Source organism: Cryptomeria japonica, chromosome 10 (assembly GCF_030272615.1).
Source record: "Cryptomeria japonica chromosome 10, Sugi_1.0, whole genome shotgun sequence".
NCBI lineage: Eukaryota > Viridiplantae > Streptophyta > Pinopsida > Cupressales > Cupressaceae > Cryptomeria > Cryptomeria japonica.
The window spans coordinates 525,441,771-525,458,743 of NC_081414.1; positions in this window are offsets into that span (position 1 = coordinate 525,441,771).

Below are 16,973 nucleotides of genomic sequence, written 5' to 3' on the forward strand. Positions count from 1 at the left end.
AAAGGAAGTACAAGCTCCACAAGGTTAGTAAACACAATCGGTCTTTAGTGGAAGGCAATAAAATATTAAGGGAACAAGTAGAAATATTACAAGAAGCACTAAATGTAGGGAAACATGAATGGCACAACATAAATGTAGCTTGTAAAGCATGAAAGATTCAACAAAAAATAAGACAAAATGAAACACAAGCATATCAACAAGCAAATAGTCTTGAGAAATGGGATAAATAAAAGTAACAAACAATACATATCAAATAAGATCAAAACATGGACACAAGTGTTTAGAGGATCAACGGTTATGCAAGAGGTGGCAAGTGCAATTGCAACTAGAGCACAAGAAAGAGAGTGCAAAGAAAGGTTCATGAAAGGGTAAAAAATATTATCAATAGAAGAGTAAGAAATTGCCACAAAATGAAAGCACTTTTAATCTCACAAGTGACTTCTTGAGAGACAAGTTTCAATAGCAAGGACAAAAATGGCAAGAAAGGAGGCTTCAAAAGTTATGTGATTAAAATGATAGACCTATTAAAGTAGTCATGGTAAACAAGGAATACAAGCATTGACTAAAGAAAAAGGAGGCTTTTGAGTAAGGGCTAAAATAATGGTTGCAAGGGATGATGGTAAAAGGTTGTGGTTGTACAATGGTAAAGCTATTCTCGCCTCCCTAGGGTCTCGTGGTGAGTTAGTTCAATAAAAGGGCAACAAAAAAAGAGTGAATTATTCTAGAATAACAAGGAATGTAGAACAACAATTGGGGATAAATAAGGACTCATCTTTATGTCTTTTACACCAAAACAAATATCAATCAAATCCCCCTTAAGTATATCTAAATTTAGTATCTTAGAATTTTAGAAGATACCTCTATAGGTGGGGACCTAAGTTAGGGCCTATTGTAAGAGGTAGAGGCATAACTCATCTCATCGAAACATGAGAACAAGAAGGGTGTAATACCCTCCATGTCTACAATTTGGGAAGGTGTTGACCTCGGCATTAGTTTGATTATGTATCCAAGGATACATAGGTTGTGGTTGTGTTTTGCTCCTTAAGTGAATATTCTATGCTCTGCTTCCATGTGTATATGGTGCTTTTATGATCCGTGGTGTATGTACCACCCATATGTTCAAGATGGTGTTCTCAACATGTTGATTGTGGTATGGTTTGCATTGAGATGTGTACAAGATACTATGTTAATTTCCACGTGAGGACTTGATGTATTCATAGACACCTAAATTTGTCCACATCTAAGCAAACTTGACTTTATCCCATTCTAGCCAATTAAATAAATATTTATTATTTATTTTATTTATCTTTTGTCTTTACCCTTAAACTTTAATTAGATAAATTTTCATTTATTTAAATAATTATAAACCTTATCCCACATATCCTCTAATTGAATCAATTAATTAATACATAACTAATATATTTGGGCTAATAACCTTCATTACCATACTCTATATTATTTAAATCCACCTTAACCTAAATCTTTGTCCATTAAATCTTAGCCATTGAATCCATCTATGTGGATCAAGATCTAAACTCACCATCATGTGACAAGTGACCCTACCCTTCTCTTGCACACACATGTGTGAGCATGCAAAGGCCACATCGTTGTCACCCTACCTCTTACACATGTCATAGATGTGTCTCTTTCATGAGCTTTCCTAGGTGTGCTCACACATGTGTGATCATACCTAGCTCTTACATATCCATTCTCCTTGTGACACTTGTCACAAGGATAAGCCTCCAATCCATGCCATCTCTCTCAATCCATCCTATCCATCCATTTAACATTGAATCTTAGCCATTGATTCTCCTCATCAAAAATGTATAAATTAAGGCATTTAGTCTCATTTTTATCATTTAACTTCTTCCTAGCTACACAGTGTCCATTTTCTATCCAATCTATCATAATATCAAAATCATGTTGGTGTTTTAAGCAACCGCATTCCTCCTATCAACAATAATTTAAAGGAGAAAATCAAGTGGAGAAGGGTGTCTCTACTTTAGCTCAATATGTGAGATTAGAAGGTAAAAGACAAGATAATATGTGTTATTTCATTTATTTTATATATTTATGTGACATATTACCCTATCCTTTCTTGAAACTCATCTCATGTTGGTTGTGAAGAGTTTGGGCCCTTCCAAGTAGCAACCCCTTCAATGTATTCATGTCCCCTTCAATGTATTTGTGTCCCCTTCAAACATCCCCTTTCAAAGGTTTAATTGGTAATCCTTTTATATGCACTCATACACCCTTGATCTTGCTTGAAATTAATCTCATCCTAATCATCTAGCATATCCCAATAATCCCTAATCTTTCTAATAATAATATCCTAGTCATCCATAGTATTCCTAATCATCCTAACCATTCCTCTTTTCTCAACCATCCATAATCCATCATTTAGAAACCTAGTTCTCATCAATTTTATTAATCTAATAGAGGTTGCAATCCTTATCATAATCATTTTCCATAATCCACATCAAAATCCACTTCTCTTAATCCAGTCTCATCATTCATATTTTTCATAATAATCCTCTATCCATTGTCATCCTTAATCCATTTTCTTCATAATCATCTTAATCCAATCCCCTCATCAACCTAATACTATTCCATCCAAATCCAAATCCAAACCCAGTCTACCCCTTCATCCAAAAGCAATCACCCATTAGTCATTTACTTATCTCAATCAAGCTTCCAATCCCTAATCCTTAATTAAAAGCCATCATTTTGAAAATTAAAATTTGAAGGTTTTGACTTTTGATATCAAAACATCCATCCTCCAAATCAAAATCCAACTCTCTCAAAAAACCTTTCCTTCATTATCACATTCTTCTAATCTAAACCCTCGTATAAAATCATCCCAAAACCTTTCTTTCCAAATATCATCCATTTCCAATACCAATCCTCATCCAAGACCTCATCCATCCTAATCCAAAACCTACCTCAAAACATCATGAATTGGTTTGGCAAAATTGTTATGGAAGTTCAAGCATCTATATCAAACCCTATTCCTCAAAACATACCTCCAACCCTTTCAACCTACTAGTCATACTAATCCAACTCATCCATGCCTCAAAGTTATCCAACCTCCACTTATTCATATATCTCTCCTCAACCCACTTATCAAGTCAATCACATAACCTCACATCCATCTACCATATCTCCATCCATTCCACCTCAAAAAATTATATCCAATCCCAATCTATTCCCATTTATTATTTCCCTCTACCTTTGACGAGGGAAATCCAGCTTATTCCTCATTCATGTCTCCATCTTAATCCTCACGTGGATATCCCTCCCATCTAACATCTATGCCTCCATCTTCTCACCTATCCACATCCCAATCCCCATCTTTGTATAACCCCTTCATCACCTTCACACACAATCCAAGTTTCTTGCACTACAATCCTCTAATCCATAATCCTATTCCTCCAACAATAATCCAAGTCCTCCAATCCATAATCCTAGTCCTCCAAACCATAATCCTAATTCTCTAAGCTACAATCTAAATCCCTCAATTCATAATCCTAATTTTCCATGTAACCCTACACCTCCATATAATATTAATCCTCATAAATCCTAAATCACTCCATCAAAATCCACATCATACACATCCTCCAAGTCCTTTTTCCATGAACTTATTCAAGGACTATTAGTAAAGGAGACTAAATCCCCACCTCCAAAAAAGTTTGTGCAAGGTATCATGCATCCACCTCCATCCCCTCCAAATCAAAGACAAACCAAGAGAAAATTATATAGTATAGGACAATGGTATTATGTTTTAGTTATGCTTTTTATGTAAAAGGAACCATGGAATTAAAATGTGTTTGGATCATTTAGGTGTTTTAAATATAGCTATTAAATAGCCCTTGAGAATATTATTAGTTTAATTGTCAAATTTTCCATATTGTTGAAAATGACTTATAAGGATAAGTATTATGCAAATATTGTTAGCCAACCTTGTGTAAACCTAGTAGACAATATGTGTTTTGATATAACATTCAATTGTCTTTTAAAAAATAAAATATTGATAACTGAAATCATCATGAAGAATTGTATAGAAGAATACTTTCATATTAGGATAGTTTATTTGACTTAGGCAAAAATATAGAAATGAGCATGAACTAACATTTTGAACCTCTATGAACAAGATGATAAATTGAAATTACATTTAGAAAAGATCCGTGTTAATAAGAGAATGGAAGGATGGGTGAAAATGTCAAAATTCTCATCTTATTTGGTTATGATGAAAAAATGGGATATAGGTAAATAAATACAAATGAGGTTGTTATTTTAATGATTGAAATATCAATAGTATTACATAGAAGTTATATTGATCTAGAAACGAGGAAACCATGCATCTAGTTATGAATTACTTGACTATTTTACATTAATGATCATAAGTCTCAAATGCATTAGTAAAGTGTTAGCTAGACTTTCTAATAATTACTCATGAATTTGTGCATGAATATCTTTTTATTAATTATAACTGAATTGGAAATTTTGAAAGGATATCAACTAGATAGCGCAAGAGTTGATTCTCTTGCTTTTATATGCAATCTTGTGTTATTGATATAAGCTTGAACTTCAAATTTGACTATCTTATTAAGCAAGTTATCATACATATATGTGAGGTTGTGCTTATCAAGTAAATATTTTAATCCACTATATTTTGTTTCATATATTAAAGGATATATAATATTTCGATTTGCAATGTATGGTTGGAATGTTCTTTAAATTTGACTTCAATATTAGATGCATGATTGAATTCTGGTGTCTTCTTTGTTTGTGTTTGAAAACCATGATATCGTTATACTAGCATTAGATTTAGATATGTCATATTGCACATATTTTATTTCTCTTGTCAGCATTGCATTGCTAGGCATCCTCGAGTTGGGTTGGGTATTCTTCATGTCCAGAAGAGTTATGGGAAGTGTAAATTCTTCGAGGTTGGGTGGATAAGCACTCTGACAATTTTCTCACCCACAATTAAGATTGAAGGAGATAGATGTTGGGAATTCTTGTCATGGTGGTCTTCATGATTTATTCCTTATGTATTTATTATATTCTACCTTATGGCCTATTGTACAGGAATATGTTTCGTTATGCTTGCCTTGTTATTAGCTTGTACTCAAATTTTATGTCAAATATAATTTCATGTCTCTAATCTTGTATAAACACACGACATTAATTTATTCTTGATTATGTGCATTTGGTGAATTATGTTGATTTAAAATTATGAAGGTCTTTACATATGTGGTCTAATGGATGTTGATTCTTTGGGTAAATCTCAATATTATTTTTTCTTCATTGATGATATCTCAACCTAGAGACAATTCATTGAGATTGTTGTTGTTCACATGGATTTTTTTTATGCATCCTAAATCTATTTTTTTAATTAATTTTAAGGAATTTAAGGCCTTAGTAAAAAATAAATCATATTTTAAGATAAAAGTGTCGAGATCTGAAAATAGGATTGAATATTGTTCTAGGGAATTCAATGAGTTCTTTAAGCATGTAGATATTATTTGGTAGAAGACTAATCCTTATAATCCCCAACAAAATGGGATGGCAAAAAGAATAAACTAAATCTCAATGGAAAGAGTTACGAGTATGTCAAGTGGTACTGAGCTTGATATATGCTTTTGGACAGAATTTGTAAGTACTTCTTGTTGTTTGATAAATAGGTCTCCTTATTTGGCCCTTGTTGATAAAACTCCTTATGAAACATGGATAGGTGGAAAGACTTCGATTGCACATTTAAGGATCTCTAGTTGTGAACATTTTATTCATGTTCCTCATGAGAAGTGATCTAAAATAGATCCAAAAGTTCAAAAATGCATCTTCGTGGGATATGGTGAGAATGCAAAAGGTTATAAGTTGTGGAATCCTCTAACCTGCAAAATGTATTTTCTAGAGATATGGTTTTTAGGGAGTTTAGAGCTCACTTAGGTGAAGAACAACAAAAGGAGAAGGATAAGAAAAAAATAATACACTCCAAGACAAAAATTGATGAAAAAGTACTTAGATAAATCTAAGGATGGAGAAAATAAGAGGGTTCAAAGAGTTTAGATGATTTGTAGGATGAGCACATAAAGGAATTTGAATATGTAGAACCCATTACTTCTATCCTAAGGAGGTCCACGAGGTAAAATAATCTAGTTGATAGGTATAGCTCACTAGATTTTCATCATATATTTGCTTTATTGAGCACTAACGATAAACATAGATCTTTCTAGGAGGCTCTCTCTTCAAAGGAAAATGAGTCATGAATGTAGGCCACATAGGAGGAGATGATGGCCATGAATAGTTTTGAAACTTGGAATCTTTTTAGTTTTCCCAATGGAAGGAAGCACATAGAATGTAAGTGGTGTAATACCCTAAAAATGGTCATCTAAACCATGGGCCCCTAATCTCGACAACATCACCAAGGTCATAACCAAAGGCAATTAAATCAATCTTGAGCACATTATTAATTCTTTAATCATCAAATATTACATGGCAAATCAATTACTCAATATTAATTAAATATTTATTTAATTAATTGAATCATTCCAAGAATATCATGTTGATCAATAATCCTATTTTAATTTATTAAATATCCCAGCATATTTAATTAATTAATAAATTTGCCATTTAATCATACAAAAAGGAATTAATTTATTACAAAAGAGGAATTAATCACAAAGCAAGAGTTAAATTGAAAATAGAATAAAAGAATTGAATTGAGAGAAATCAAACTTGAGATATTATTTCTTTCTTCTAAATTGAGATTAACTTGAAATCAGAAAAATAATTAAATTGAATTATTAATCATTCTCTAAAATTAGAACTCAAAGCTTTTGAGAAAAGAAGTTCAATTGCATTGAAAAGACTCTTTTCTTGAATAAATCAAAGAATTACCTATTGTTATCTCAAGTGCATGGAATTAATTGAATTATATTTCTAATGCAAACTCAAACCTCTTTTCTGAATGCATTTCAATTAAACTATAATTGGAATCTATCTCAAGGTTAACTGAATCTGATTTCTCAATTATTTCAATTAATCCTAAATTGTGCTTTTTCTTGATCTCTCGTGATTCTCTATAAATTCAACCTTCAGCTCTCATTCAAAACACCCTGGAGATTTATTGTTATTATATACAATTTTTGCTCTAGAGTCATTAAAGATATTGTGTTTGCTTTTTGAGATTATTGCATCTTAGTTTAATTTCTTTTTGCATACTTCATGATTGCTTGAATCGAGATTTCTTGAATCTATTCATCCATCTAGCATAATATTGCATCCATTTAGCTTAATATCATGCTCATATAGATTAAATCCTTCGTCTTGGTGTAGTCTAGTCATTGGCATTGCTTATACAAATATGAGAGCAATCTTATACTTGCATCTTTTAGAAGGCAATTAGTCGATTTGTCATGGTTTTCATATTCATGCTTATATCTGTCTAACCATACATGTAATGACTTAATTGAAGTGTTGTGTCTTACAACTTATAGATTCTTATTCCACTTTTTCACACACACATTTATGGCACCCATTGTGGGGCAGAAGACTACTTTTTTCGGTCTCCAAGACTCTTTTTATTTTTATTTTTTTTGGATTTTTTACTTTTTGGATTTTTTGTCGTACAGTTGCAGCGAAATATCGTACGACATCTCTCACATGCCAGAACGACAAACTGAAGGTTCGTACGATCTGGTGCAGATTATCGTACAACTAGGTGAGAATTGTCATACGGATCTGCATTTTTTGGTAAAAAAAAAAGCAGATTTCATTCTTCAGGCTCTCTATTCAATTTTGATTATAATGACACTAACCCTGGCTTATTATCTGTCTATCGAAGAATATGCTTGTCGCATAAAGACAATATGACTACTAATTCATTGTCTTTGCAGGTTACCTGAGGAGAATCGACCAAACATCGTGTATTCTTTAAATTCTTTTTTTTTTTAGGCACCTAAATTGCGATCTGGTTAAAGAACAAATCTGAATTTTGTGTTTTAAGAAAATTCTAAGAGGTAGGAGAGTATGCTCTTGTCTTTATAGACAATCAGAAATCCAGACCCTTGAGGTGTTTTCTTTAAGTTTGAGATTTGTATATCTTTAGCGGGCTTGCCCTCCTAAGAAGCTAATAATTCTATAGCCATTATGACTGGTGAGAGGGGAACGACCCAAGTGGGAACGGCTAAACACCAAGTACTCCAACCCACTATAAAATAAACGTGATTTGATGAAAATCAAGTCAACGACAGTGCTCGAGAATAGCTCTCCTCTGTACCTTCGGGTATATTAAACCTTGGTTTTCAAGGCTGGGAGACCTCTTAATTTAGTTTATACCTCGACGCACCGAACGGATCCCTTACTAGTTCCAATTAAAATTAGAAGCTACCCGGTTCACCTCCAAAAGCGGGGATAATCTTTGTGCAAGAGAGATAGTAACTCTCCCAAGATACGTGTCATTTTGTGCCCCCATTAGCATTTGGAGTCGGCTAATACGACATTGAGAATCCATTGCATGAGACTCAGTAGCCATATTATGATTAGCTATTGGGTGTGTACCTGAGTCTACAAGCAAAGGTTTTCTTCTCTCACCAATTTCCATAACGTTTGCATGTTGTGATTGGAGTTATTATTCATATTACGTGTTTTCTATGTTTTCATCCCTAAAACTAAAACTGGAATACCAAAACTGGAGAAAAAAAGAAACAAACTCAGTGATCAAAAACTCTGTTTGTGTCAAAACTAGTCTATCCTAGTCGAAACTCTGTCCGTGTCAAAACTAGTCTATCCTAGTCGAAACTTTGTCCATGTCAAAACTAGTCTATCCTAGTCGAAACTCTGTCCATGTAAAAACTTTTCTATCCTAGTCAAAACTCTGTCTGTGTCACAAACTGGTATACCTTAGCTATCAAAAACTCAATTCACCTCAAAACTAGTCACACTCAGTCATTGAAAACTCAGAATTTTGCCTCTATCCAATAAACTGTCATGCGAATCTTTTGATTTATCATCCTGCTACATACATATTTTCATACGAGATGCCATCAATCCTAACAGTCTGTCGTTTGAGCCTGCATTTTGTGTCGTACGATACCTGATTATCTGTCATCATGTTTAGGGAACTATCGTTTGATCCTGCATTATGTGTCGTACGATAAACCATTGCATTGATCAGTTTGTCGTTTCAGACTTACCCATCTGTCGTACGGTACTAGGCAACAACTCGTACGAAATACTATTGTCATTGTCCTGAAGCTATTACACTATCGTCTGGTCCTATAAAACCCGTCGTACGAATCTCTGATCTTGTCAGTCCAAAACATTCAAACTTGCCTAAAACAGTCTACAACGAACATAAAACTGGTTATCATCATCCTGAGCATAAACAGATCAAAACGGTGTACCTCTGCCATTTGTGTTGCACGATTTTGTCAGTCATCTTTCAACTAGTTCAATCAACTACTTATCAAACTTAAGTCACTTAGATAATGTCTTACACAGGATAGATCGTTCCTAAAACCAGACTGAGTCGTAGTCACTTCTCTTAAATCAAACTAGGTAACTTAGATAAACGTCTTGCATAGGATAGATCTTTCCTAAAACCAAACTAAATCTTAGTTGCTTCTCTCAATCAATACGTTAAACGAACAACTAGCTCCAAATTTGATCTTGACTTCTGCATCACAAACAGCTTTAGGTCACATCAGTCAATAAAAATGCCTATTCAAACTAGAAGCTCTTCTAAAAATTTTGACAAAAGTAAGAAGCCCATGGCTACCTTGCTCCAACAAATTCAAGATCTCAAGAGAGAAATATATGACATTCAAGCTCAATGAAAAGATTCAATGACCCCTCTTGAGATAAAATTTCATGATATCAAGAACGCTAGAGTTCAAGAAATGCTAAAACAATTACATAAGATGGAACAGAAAGCAATTGAAAATCAAAAGTCAAATCTCATACAAGATCACAAGGCACCTTCACCAAGACATAAAGACATTTCCCCCAAATATCCTCTAGATAGACAGTTTACACCTTTGGGGCAATCTATTGAGTCAGCTTTGGAAGAGTTTCTTAAGAACAATCTTATCATATTGCCTAAAAAGACCACATGGGGATGTGAAGTTTTGAGTAAATACTGTGCATACACTAGGAATAACAAACATGACTTCAATGTGTATGGAATTAAAACATAAGATTCAAGATCTCATTGATAACGATGTCATTGAAATTGAAGATCCTAATGACTCACCTAAAGAAAAAGAAGGAACTATTTCCAAGCATGATCAAAATTATGAACCTGTGTCTAGAAATGGCTTACATTTAGCCTCCATCTCTTCCATGATGCCTCCATCTTCTAAGGCTTCTCAACAACAGTCCATATCATATCCCTCAAATATTGAACCTAACGATGAAATTTTTCGCGTTGACCCTCAAGCGCTATCTCAAGGGCCAACACATCCAATGGTTGAAAAAGATCTTAACTCCCTATAATCCCATGAGGATCCCATTATACCTTTCCATTTCTTCCAAGATGATCCCCTTCCATCTCAAGAGCAAGGCATACTTCCTAAGAAAGATCATGATGCCTCTTCTACCTTTTCAAACGATCATATTCAAAATGAAGAGTCAAATACTCTATCCAATGGTCCTCTTCCATGTCAAGATCAAAGTATACCTTCATCTCGTTGTCATAATCCTCCACGTTCACCTCAAGGATCCATCATGCCTACAAAGCCCTCTCATGATCCTACAAGTCAAAATATTTATAAACGTAAAGGGGTAGACTGTCACAAGAAAGAACTCGTCCATGTTAAAGACAATATTAAGGGTCATGGTCTCAGTGACATTCCTCAAAATGGTGGTATCCCTACTAAACCAAAATCTAGGTACACGTCTTCCCCTTCACCTCTTCCATCCATTTTAGGACCCTATATTCCTCCATCCCTTGTGCAGGATCAACAAAGGTGTACATCTTTGCATACCTTCCATCCATCTAGAAGGACATAAAGGTTCACTGAGCAAAAGAAAGCAAAATCAAAAGCTATATGGGTTCCTAAGGCACTTGTAGAAGCAATGTGTTCCAAGAAACTACAAAAGCATGAAAAATCATAAACCATGTGGATCCCTAAGTGTCTCCTTGAAGCACAACAGTCTAAAGAAAAATCCAAATCAACAGCCAAGATTTTTGTTCCTCCATCCAAACCTTCAAAATCAATTCTTCCATCATCTCCTTCATCCATTTTGGATCCTCATGTCCCAAAATCCCTGGTTGTTCCTCCATCCAAATCTCAAAATTTGAGATCCACTTTTCCTCCATCAATCCACCATCCCTTAAGATGTGTGCCAATGGTGATCCCGCAAACATTTCCATTCGCTCATGCACCAAACTTTCAATATCTAATCCATTATCCAACACCTCTTTTTCATCCTTCCATACCCCTTATCTGATCCTTTGCATAAGACTTTACCCTAGTTTCATCACAAAATTCAAAAACTAAGGAAATCAACATTGGCGATGTTGGACATGTACACTTAGCTGAGTCCTTCTTGGAAAGACATCTTTATGCTAGACCAATGAACTACCTACACAAAATTCTTTGACCCTATGAACAACATGCACCTAAAAAGATATTTTATCTAAGGGTTGGGTTAGTTTAGCATTTGCTTTTTGCACTGCATATCATTTTCTTAAAAGCATTGCATTACATATAGTTTCTTTTTCAAATGCATCTCATTCATACAATATTTGTATTTGCATATAGCAGCATTAATAAAACAAGGCAACTGTCCACGTTTATCATTTGTTTGCATTCAAGACAAACAAGGATCGTCTCCTTTTTTAGATATTCGGACATGAAGTCTTTGAGGTCATAAGGTCATTCATTTTCAACATTACCCTATGACAACGCTTTACTTATGGTTGGGTAGTGATTTTACTATTTGAGACTTGTTAACCCAAAATCTATCAATTGCTATATCTCAAACACATTAAAAAAATCTCATTCATTCTAGACACTTAGTTGATCATATGACTAGTGAAAAATCTAAAATTCTACTTCAGCGCTGTTGTAAATGTCACACTCAAGTAGGTTTCATTACTTACAAGTCAAGGCAAAAATAAAAAAATAAAAAAAATGCTATGCCAAATATACATCTCAAGGCAAAAGAGCAATGATATATAACTGAAATATCATGCATATCAAGTGCGACAAAAATCTTGACTATGGGAACATGCGATTAACTCCATCAGGGCTATGGACGCCTACTGGCAATGGAGCAATATTCGAGAAATTACAGTCTATAACCTAGTCGGAGCTCTCAAGGCTTGCTAGCAACGAGGCTCTATTCGAGATGCTTTTGAAGTTATAATAATCCACGTAGCTAGTCATATAGGATGCTAAGGATCTTTAGTGAACACAAGAGAAGGATTTAACTCATTTGCACCCACATGGGCAAAAGAAGATCAAAGTTTCAAGAATCTATGGGGAAGTCTTTTGCGTCTCCATTTATAAATCCTAGTCACTAAGTGTGTTAATTTGGATGTTCCAAGGGACCTTAAGGATCGATTGACCGCTTATCTATGAAATGTTTTGTACCTCCAATTCAATTGGTGTATTACAAAGTGCTAAAAAACACGGTTATCCTTGTTCGAATAGGAAATGCATCTTCATCATGCATATTACATTAACATAGGTCATATCGAAAAATCATTATCTCCTTATGCATTCTACAAATCATCATGTCATATAGGTCTGCATACTAGGGGCATAGCCGGGAAAATTCTATAAAAAAAAATCATAAAATGTCCTGAACAAACTCCTAAAAATAATAAAATGTCTTGGAAAAAATCCTAAAAATAAAAAACTCACAAAATCAAAATCTAAAAATCCAAAGCAAGAAAGCATAGACTATCCTTCAAACCAAGTCAACATTCACACAAACTCAAAAAGTCTACAATCAAACTTATCACATGTCTTGTTAATCAATATATCAAACATCAACATGTCTTATATAAGGGTACACTTGAAACCATATAGATCAGTCTTATACGGGGTACTTACTCTTTGAAACCAAACATTCCTATCAATGATCATCAAATCAAAACAATGATATAGATCAGTATGGCTGCTAGATTTTGTCCAGGTTAGTCTTATCTCTTGTACTGAAGTGTTGCATCTACGCTTTCGCTTATACATATCTTATAGTCACTTTTGTGACATCCTGGTTTGTTGGAACCCTCATGGCTTGAAACTGATTAATGTCCTACTCTTAGGGTAATCAATAGAGCATATTACATGTCCTAAGCAGTATCAACCAAGTCAACTTTACGTCAGTGAAACCTGGTCGTCCACTCCGAGTCAGTCACCTGTCTCCTAACTACTAAAGAGTTTTATCACTAGGTACACAAGCAAAACAGCATTATTGAAAACAATCACTAAACAGTTTGAGCTATGCATGAAATTTTCTTTGTCTGTTGTCTTTTATATTGGTTTTTGATTATTATCCCTCTGAGTAACTCGAGGAAGTCTATCTTGACTAAAAGGAGTAAGGATTGGGGGCATAATATTTTCTTTGTTTTCTGCTTGTAGGAATGATTCTGATGATCTGGAAACATCTAATCAGTTGGGTGTCTGTGATAAGTGCCTTCACATCAAAGTGAAATCGCCACACATACCTCGACTCCACTTATCTGTATGCTACAAAGAGGTTAGCATCATTTCTTTGTTTGTTTTGAGGGAATTTCTTTAAATGTGTAATTCGAGTCCATGCAAAATCTGTCCAAGGATATGAACGAAAAAAGGGTCATTGCGGACAAGATAATTAATATTTCACATGAAAAGAAAGGAACTCTAATTTGCCTGCTATGTTTGTTAATGCTCAGTGATGAAACTTAAGCATTTCAAATCCAGTGACTAGGTTTAGGTTGCATCTCATTTTGCATTTCATTCTGCATTTTGTGAATTTAGAGTGATTTTGGTATGGTAACAATGATATCTTTATCTTTTGAATGAGAGTTAAAAGCATCATCATTTCTTAGCTAAGTGGTCTGTTTTTCATCACTTCTCTGATTGAGTACTTGTGTATTGAGATGTTAGCTGCATACATAAGCATTTTATATAGATTCATACATTTCATTATCACTCATTCACATTCATCTTATTGCATAGAAAAATAAAAAAATTTGCATTACTCATTACTCATTTTCATCATTTATTTGCATTAAAAAAAATAAAAAAATAAACATCCATATTCATTTGCATTACATCCATACTGAAAAGATATGCATACATATATAATAAATCATATAGAAGACATCTCATAATTGATCGACACAAGTACAATGAAGTCAAATCAAGGTCTCCTATATATAATGACAAAGTCTCAGGGTACAAAATAATGTCAACTGACATATACAAACTCCCATCGAAGCAAGAATCGTAAGGGCTACAAAAAATGGGTGTGTCTACAAAAAATCTAAGAGCTGCACAAAAAAATATAGCTCTCTGCCTCTCCCTCATCGCCAGGTGGTGGTGGAGGTGGAGCCTACTAACCAGGGTCCTGACGAGGTGCCCGAGCTCCCTCAAATCATGCCATGTACTGTGAGTAGGGTACAACCTGCTGCGCTAATGGAACTACTACACTGTAAGCTACAACATAATAGGCCACCCGACTGGTCTGATGGAGAACCTCCTACTGCAAAGTGTCTTGCTCTGCCCTCATCTCTGCAACCTGACGATCGTGCTCTGCCCTGAGCTCCACTAACTGACAATCGCGCTCAGCCCTAAGCTCTGCTAGTTGTCGGTCTCGCTCCGCCAGCTGTGTCTGTGCCACTGTCAACTGTGACTGCAGACCTGCCAAATGTGCTCTCATCGACTGCATTGCATCTGCCCCCTGCTCCCTCGCATGCTCTCCACCTCCATTGCCACCTCCATCTCCACCTTCGGCTCCCCCCTTCTCATCTCTCTGTCTCACCTGCCTGGGAGCTACTCGCTCCTTCTCTCCTCCACCCTCCATCAACCTAGCTCCACTCAGTCTAACGCCAATAGCCCTTAGGGATCCACCCTCTCCTCTCTGATGTTTCCTACCACCAGTTGGTACCCTGTTGCTGCTAGCACTACGATCACCACCTTCTTACCTCGGAGCCTCGGCTCTCTATCCCTGCGTTTGTCCCTATCCATGTGCCTATGCAGGGGGATCATCCTCAATCTCCTCTATCAGAGGTGCTTGCTCTACCGGATCTGTGAATCTAGGGAATGGATGTTGCTGGAACCAATCCATGTATTGGAGCAATACCCCCACATCTGCAATATCCTCTAAATAGTCCCACTTGAGCCGCTGCAACCCTGTCAACTCTTGTATGCCCAGGGCATATGATAACCTAGGTCCCCATCCTCGTCTCTCCTCCTCTACATAATGCGGGTATGCAGTAAACTCTTGCGAGATCCCCTGAGGTCTACCATACTGCCTCATCACTCGAGTAACCACAAATCGCTCGACCACTATCACTGATCTGTCGATGAGAGGTTGAGTCATGAAAAGGTCTTTGCGCACAGCTCTCCATTCATCCCAAGGCTCAAGACCCCTATACGGTCTCCATATGACATCTATCAAATCATCCAGTTGCCATCTCCAGTACTCTATCTTGCCCAGATTGGGCTGAGTAACATATCCAGAGTATCTGTATACGATGGGTTGTTGTGGATCTCTAGCGTCATCCATAATCGGTTTGCAAACTGGGAGGTTCTCCCAGGCCCATACCTGTAATATCAAAACCCCTGCAACCATACTCTTCCCCTCTTGGTAAACCACCTCATGCATCTCACGATACATGTGTGCCAGAATACAAGAACCACATTCTAATCTCTGAGGGTGCTCCACAAGCCTCTCTAACATCCTACCCCAGCCGCATAAGAAACCCTATTGTCCCCTATCTGGCATAAGGAAACAACCAATGAACCCTGCTAGGATGCATGCCAGTGGAAACTTCTCACTGTACCTAGCCATCATGTCATTCCAACTGATAGACCGTGTCAAAATGTCTACATCATGAAATACCTGTCTTAGAGCTAGTAGCCCAGGACGTTATGCTGAATCATAATCCACCTTATCCCTAATGAATGGAATCCAAAGAATCCTATATACATCCTTAGGGGTGATAGTCATCTCCCCAACTGGCAAATGAAATGTGTTATGCTTATAATGGAATCTCTCAACAAGTGCGGTGAGCATCCTGTGATTCACACGGATATCTGGCATCTGTAAAAGGTGGGTGAATCCACACAAGTCAATATGTGCTCTATCAATATCAGATAACTTGCGAACTAATGTCATAGTCGGTGGATAGACGCATCTGAAAAGAACATGAGGTAATTGAACCTGCAAGAATCAAACAAAATATCATCAGAAAACATTTCAAATTATGCTAAAAGACAAGTAAAACATCACGCAAATCCAAAACAATCAATTGCAAAATCAAAATTTCAAGTTTGCACCCTCAAAAATGATCACTGTTTTTCAAACGACATAACACAGTAGAGGCAAAAACTCGTACGAGTCAGGACTGGGTATAGGACGACAAAATACTTTGAAACGACACAAAACAAGCCTTCAAACGACAAAATGGTCTCTTTTGAACAAGCTCGTACGATACAAGGGTAGGTATGAAACGACAAAACTAGTGCACTTAAACGACAAAAAAATACAAAGCAGTTTGTCGTACGACACAGGATGTCATCTTGCACGACAAATCGACAAAGCCCGACTTTTACAAAGCTAAAAACTCAAAAAATCAACAAAAAATTAAAAAATGAAATGATTAAGAGGCCTAAGATCGATCACTTACCGCTGGTTCATAGTTTCGAGGTCGATTATGTCATCTCTGATGCTCGAATTGATGCTCCTGTGTGGGAACCACAATTTTTCTTTACAAAAGCTTTTTGAATTTTCAAACTTGGAGGGCTAAA